Source organism: Lathyrus oleraceus, chromosome 2 (genome assembly GCF_024323335.1).
Source record: "Lathyrus oleraceus cultivar Zhongwan6 chromosome 2, CAAS_Psat_ZW6_1.0, whole genome shotgun sequence".
NCBI lineage: Eukaryota > Viridiplantae > Streptophyta > Magnoliopsida > Fabales > Fabaceae > Lathyrus > Lathyrus oleraceus.
Genome location: NC_066580.1, coordinates 482,991,401 through 482,997,969, shown reverse-complemented (window position 1 = coordinate 482,997,969; position 6,569 = coordinate 482,991,401). Strand labels below are relative to the sequence as shown.

The 6,569-nt window shown below is 40.2% G+C and overlaps 1 non-coding gene across 1 annotated transcript; it reads right to left on the bottom strand.

The window, feature by feature from the left end:
• Window positions 1-5,292: 5,292 nt before the first annotated feature.
• LOC127125005 (small nucleolar RNA R71) lies at window positions 5,293-5,399 on the bottom strand. Its single transcript, XR_007804473.1, has one exon. It is a non-coding gene; the product is annotated as a small nucleolar RNA R71 (small nucleolar RNA).
• Between the last annotated feature and the right edge of the window lie 1,170 nt (window positions 5,400-6,569).

Genomic DNA, 6,569 nt, shown 5'->3' with positions numbered 1-6,569 from the left:
AAAGGAAACGCTCGAAGTAAACATGGGAGAAAGGAAAGGAAAAGACAAGGTCTCGCAACCAAATCTTGGGTTCGGGAGCCGATTATACGAAGGGAAGGTATTAGCACCCCTACGCATCTGTAGTACTCTATGAGATCCACTTTTGTTGTTCTTGTCTAAAGGGTGTATGTATATCTGATGTACTACTTACTAAAAGGGGGGTCAAAAGAAAATGACTCGCACGGATGTCGCATCCACTGCATACGTATCTCATCTAAATATGAGAATCAGAGTCTTCGTAGCTCGGCTACCTATGGGTTAAAGAGGAGTGTGCTCGCTAAGGCATCGCGTCTTATGCCTACGTATCTCATCTGGAATGAGAATCATAGCAAGCCATAGTTCGGCTACCTACGGGTTAATGGTTGTGTTTTTTAGATGAACGACGTTACTACGCAATCTACCGGATGCTCGACCTTTGGAGACTTACTCGCCTGTAATAGAAGGAGTTAACGTGTTCTTAGGAGAAGAAAAATCAATGAGTTTGTTTGTGTTTTAGGAATGCTCATGCAAAAAGGAAGTCCTAGACGAAGGAACAGTGCTACCTTAATTGACATGCAAACGAGAGACTATACGAAGCCTAGCAATCCTATGGGGAGACGATCACACCATACAAAACAAACATGCATAAAGTAAAATGCCACCAAGAGGGCTCAAACATACATGGGTAGGGCTTTAGTCAAGAGGGGTCATATCAACCTCGACAAACAAGCCATGGAAAGACAATCAAATGGGCTCTGAACCACTGACACTGAACGTTAGGGTGAGCAGATCAAAAGGGTAATGAGGATAAGACCTCATAGCTCTTAACCCTGGACAGGGTGAGCTCATGAAAAAAAGTGGGGATTCAGAAAGGTGGAACCCTTTTCACTGACTGACCGGACAAAAGATCTTGGACTTTTGTTCTGGAGCATCGACACATAGTGTGAGCATAAAGAACGACACACTGAATAACGGGGGATTGACTACTAATCCCTTTTATCCGTCAATTGCCTCTTCAGGGAGGTCTTTAGCACTGATGCCTCTTCTTGGAGGTCTTTGGGCACAAAAGTAAACAAACAAAAGAAAACATTTCCTCCTATTGAGGTCTTCCAGCTAAGAAAGCGGTAAAATGCGGGAAGGATAAAGGATCAAGAGATCTACCACACGGATAAAGATCCGAAGTAACAACAACTAAAGTAATAAGAAACCCAGAGATCTCTCAAGCTGGCACCATCAAAGAAAGCAAGTCAATACAGGTAATCGGAATAAACCTCCAAATGGTATCCCACAAATAAAGTGGAATGCCAAGCAAGCTATCCTTTCAGGAGTCATGTGAGCCCTAACAAAAACTCAACAAACAGGTTAGAGAAACAATGTGGGGTGCAATCAAGAGTTGCCCCAAATAGTAGAGTCACATGAATCATGCCATTAAAGTTCACAAAAAGCTCACAAAAAGCAACCAAGGGTAGGAGGCCTAAACCTCTTGTCAAACAAATGCATTAAAAGGGTATCAAAAATTTCAGGTTGAAAGTATAAAGTAGTGGGAATAGGGAAAACCTGATTGGAGATATCGAATGAAATTGAATTGCCCGGTTGGGTTTGCAAAGCAATCTGAGGGTTTATATGAGATGGAATTGGCTCTTTGCAGATGAGTTCCTTTCAGTCTCTGGAGGTTGCTCTGAACTCTGTTAGCTCTTCTCTCACTATCTTTTTCCCAGGGTTTTTTGGGAGATGGAAGTTTAGAATTTATAACCTGATTTTTGTGACTTTGTGGACTCAAAAGAGAGAGGTTCAAGTCCAAGATTTTTCTGTTATATTTTATTTATTTATTTATTTATTTTCGTTTTTTCGTTTTTTCGTTTTTTTTTCGAAACGCGTGGGCTTCGCCTAGCGAGCATGACAGTTCATGAACAAACTTTTGCTCCTTCAAGATTAACCTTTTGACTGATGAATAGACCCCATTTGAACATGTTGGAAGTATCTTAAGTCATTCCCTTGTGTTGACTGATCACCCAGATAGGACCCACAAAGTGTCTTGGATGATATTCAAGCTTCTTGGATTTAATTCCGATTGACATGATGAAATGCAATATGAAATGTTAAATGACCTAAAAATGAATGCATGAATGAGGGGGGCAAAGTTTGAGGTATTACAGCTGCCCCTATTCAATCAACTGGAGACCCGAAAAGAAGATAGCAGCGGCTTTCACACTTTCGAGGTATCAAGGGATTGAATACAATAAAAGCCCGAAAATTTGCACTGAAGTGAAGTGAAGTAACAATGCCTGTCAAAATCGGCAAAGAGGTGGTCTTGAAAGAAGAATCCGTCTGATACGGTGAGAGTCAGTCTGAATACCGAAAAAGAATGTTAACCTGGATACCAAAATAAATGGTAACACAGAAATAACCATGGCCTAAATGCCGCTCATCAGTCTGAATACTGGAAATGACTTCGATCTGAACATCGGAAGATATGAGATTATTAATATCGGTCTGAACACCGAGAGGCTGGCCTGAATGCCACAAGTTGTGTCGACCTAAATGTCGGAAACTTCTTCGATCTGAACATCGGAAAACTGGCCTAAATGCTACTTCGATCTGAATATCAGAATATTTGCCTGAATGCCACTTCGATCTGAATATCGGAAAATTGGCCTGAATGCCACAAGTTGCATCGACCTGAACGTCGGAAACTTCTTCGATATGAACATCGGAAAACTGGCCTGAACGCCACTTCGGTCTGAATACCGGAAATTGGCCTGAATGCCACTTCGGTATGAATACCGGAAACTGGCCTGAATGCCACAAGTTGCATCGACCTGAATGTCGGAAACTTCTTCGATCTGAACATCGGAAAACTGGCCTGAACGCCACTTCGGTCTGAATACTGGAAACTGGCCTGAATGCCACAAGTTGCATCGACCTGAATGTCGGAAACTTCTTCGATCTGAACATCGGAAAATTTCATGCCTGTCAGCATCGACAGAAATAGGGAAAGATAATAGAGGCGGCTGATCACACTAAAATTTACGTATTTTCGACTCCGATTTCACATGCATTCTAGCTGTTTTATTATCATTTTGTTGTGTTATTACTGTGTTTTCCTTTGTTTTCAGGTTTTTACTTTAATCGGAGCCCCGATCGAGAAAAGGAGCGAAAAAGGGCTAAAAACCCTAAAATTCAGCATTTTGTGCTTATGGCCTATCCAATGGCGGGCGCCACAGACCAAGCCATGACGTGTCAAACTCAACTTTCCTCAACTCCCACGTTTTCCCACTACTTCCACTAAGGCGCCCCATATTGTGCTTGTGGCGGGCGCCACAAGAGGAAAAACGGTTCCCTCCTATTTTCAAGTTGAAGGGCATCCAAGTCATTTCCATCTTTTTACTTGCTTATAAATAGAAACGCGAATTCACTTTTACAATCATCCAAACTTAGAACAGAGGCAAACTCAGAAGCAAATTTGTTTCACTTAGGCATATATTCAGTATTTTATAGTGGTAATCGCTTCGCATTGGAGTGTTACCACAATTATGTAATCAAGTCTGTGATAGAGTCTGTAATCGAGTTTGGAGCACTTTGGAAGGAAGTTAATCCTGCCGCCATTTTCATTTCCGCATTTCAATTTACTCAGCTCTCCGATTGGAGCAGGTTTTTATTACTCGCCTTTACTTTATTTATTTCCCGCACTCGCCTTTACTTTGTTTATTTCCCGCACTCGCCTTTACTTTATTTTATTTCCCGCACTCGCTTTATTTTATTTATTTCCCGCACTCGCTTTTACTTTATTTATTTCCTCTCACTCGCTTTAAATTATTTATTTCCTCCCACTCGCTTTAAATTATTTATTTCCTCGCACTCGCACTACTTTTATTTACTTTCAGCACTTGCACTACTTTTATTTACTTTAATGCACTTTTACTTTACCATGTCTAACTAAATTTATAAGGTTAGAATGTAAGGATCGTAATTAAACCGATAATCCGTACAATTGTTCGTAGAAACACTTAAGGGCTATTTTAACTTTCAACTTAAGTTTTCCCGCACTTCAATTCCGTTGGGTAAGATCGAAAGCCGTCCAACGTCTTTTTAAACTTAATTATTTTTAACTATTTCAAAAACAGCGAAAGCGCTTTGTCTAGTTCATTAGGAGTTTTTAACATTAAGAAGAAAAGAGATTTTAAAACTATTTTCGGACGCGTTTATAAGTTTAGAGTCTGGTTCGTAAGAACCTCTTTTGGTTAAGAAATCCAGGTTATAATACTTTTCAACTTAGTCAAGATACTATATTTCTTAAAAATAGGTTTACTACTCTAACGCAATGCGCGCCTTTTTATAAGTGACAATAAGAGGGTTTGATTAGGGAGTACAACTCAGTTCTGAATACGCGAAAGCGACAGTTCCCGTTAAATTAGTTCTTTTCAAAGTAGGAAACATTGCCCATAAGTAGTTCTATTAGCAAGTACTTGGATTATTAATTGGTTACGTGAATTACATTCGACCCTGTCTTTATTAATTAAATCTATTTAAATACTTTACTTTTCATTGCACACTACAAAAAAAACACCTATTTTGAGTGTCTTTTATAAACACCATAACAACAGATAATGATAGCTTGACATTTGGTCTCTGTGGATTCGATAATCTTTTATATTACTCTGACGCGTTCGTATACTTGCGAAAATAACGCATCAAGTTTTTGGCGCCGTTGCCGGGGACCAATTTCGTCAAATTTCATTTTCCTGTTGTTATATCGTTTAGACTTAGGTTATTTCCCGCCGGTCGATGCGAAGAACTCGCAGCACCGGAAGTTTAAGTTTAGTATACCCTCTGTCGGAACCTGAACATTACACTCGCGCACGTTTATTCTTTCATAGAATTAAGAGAGCTATGGCCGAAGATCAAAACCAAAGACCTCTTAAGGACTTCGCTCAACCATCTAATGAAGAACCTAGTTCTAGTATAGTAAACCCAACTATTCCAGCCAATAATTTTGAACTTAAATCATCCCTATTGAAACTAGTGCAACAGAGACAATTCGCGGGTCTCGCTACCGAGAACCCTAACCAACATTTAAAAATATTTCTTCAATTAGCAGATACTTTTAAAACCAATGGAGCTTCTCCTGAGGCAATACGTTTAAGATTATTTCCTTTTTCCCTCAGAGATAAAGCCCTATCATGGTTAGATTCCCTTCCACCCAATTCCATTACGACTTGGGATAACCTTAGAAGAGTTTTTCTTGCTAGATATTTTCCCCCGAGTAAGACCGCCGTTCTTCGAAACCATATAACTAGATTTACCCAAAACCAAGGAGAATCGTTGTTCGAAGCTTGGAAGAGATATAAAGAGTTGTTACGAGCATGCCCACATCATGGATTAGAAAACTGGTTAATCATTCAAACCTTCTATAATGGACTTCATTATAACACAAAGATGACCATCAACGCTGCCGCAGGCGGTGCTTTGATGAACAAACCTTACCCTGAAGCTAGTGCCCTCATCGAAGATATGGCTTAAAACCACCAATCATGGGAAGTCGAACGAGCGACAGTGGAGAAGAAGGAAGCCCAAGGAGGAGTGCATAAACTAAGCTCTATAGACATGATGCAAGCTAAGATGGACGCATTAGCCCTCAAAGTCGAGCATATGTACACGAACCCGAATACTGTAGCCGCAATTTCGTCGGATTGTGAGATATGTGGAACCCAAGGACACTAATCCGCAGAATGTAATATATTAAACGAAACCCACTATGAGCAAGTGAACTACACCCAAGGGAACCCATATTCGAATACCTATAACCCTGGATGGAGGAATCACCCGAACTTCTCCTATAAAAACAATAACCCTATTCAAAATAATGCACCTCCGAGACCTAGTTATCAAGCCCCTAGATCAAATCAACCTATGCAACCTGTACCGTCAAAGCCGAGCCTTGAGAAAATTATGAAAATTTTTATCACCGCTCAAACCCAACAAAACAAGGAGTTCATGAACCAAAACATTCATGTTAACGAGTTGATTACTCAGTTAGGAACCAAGGTTGACCAAATAGTTACTCATACCAAGATGCTTGAAACCCAGATCTCTCAGGTTGCTTTAAACCAAGCCCCTCAGACTACTCCTGGAGGATAATTCCCTGGACAACCTCAATAAAATCTGAGAGGACAAGCCAATGCCATTACCCTACGAAGTGGGAACTCTTATGATGAGCCACCAAACCCAAGATTGAGTGAACCTGAAACTTCTAAGGAATGTACCAAACCCCCGGACGAAGTAAAGGAACCAGAGGAATCTGAAAACCAGGATGGTCGAGAGAAATGAGAAGAACCTAAAGATAAAATTTACGTACCGCCCCCACCATATAAACCACCTATACCATATCCGCAAAGACTCAAACAAACCCAGATCAATAAACAGTATCAAAAATTTATTAAAGTTATAGAAAAACTTCATGTAGAAATCCCTTTCATAGAAACCATCACCCAAATACCTTCTTATGCAAAGTTTCTGAAAGACATCCTTACCAACAAACGTAGACTTGACGA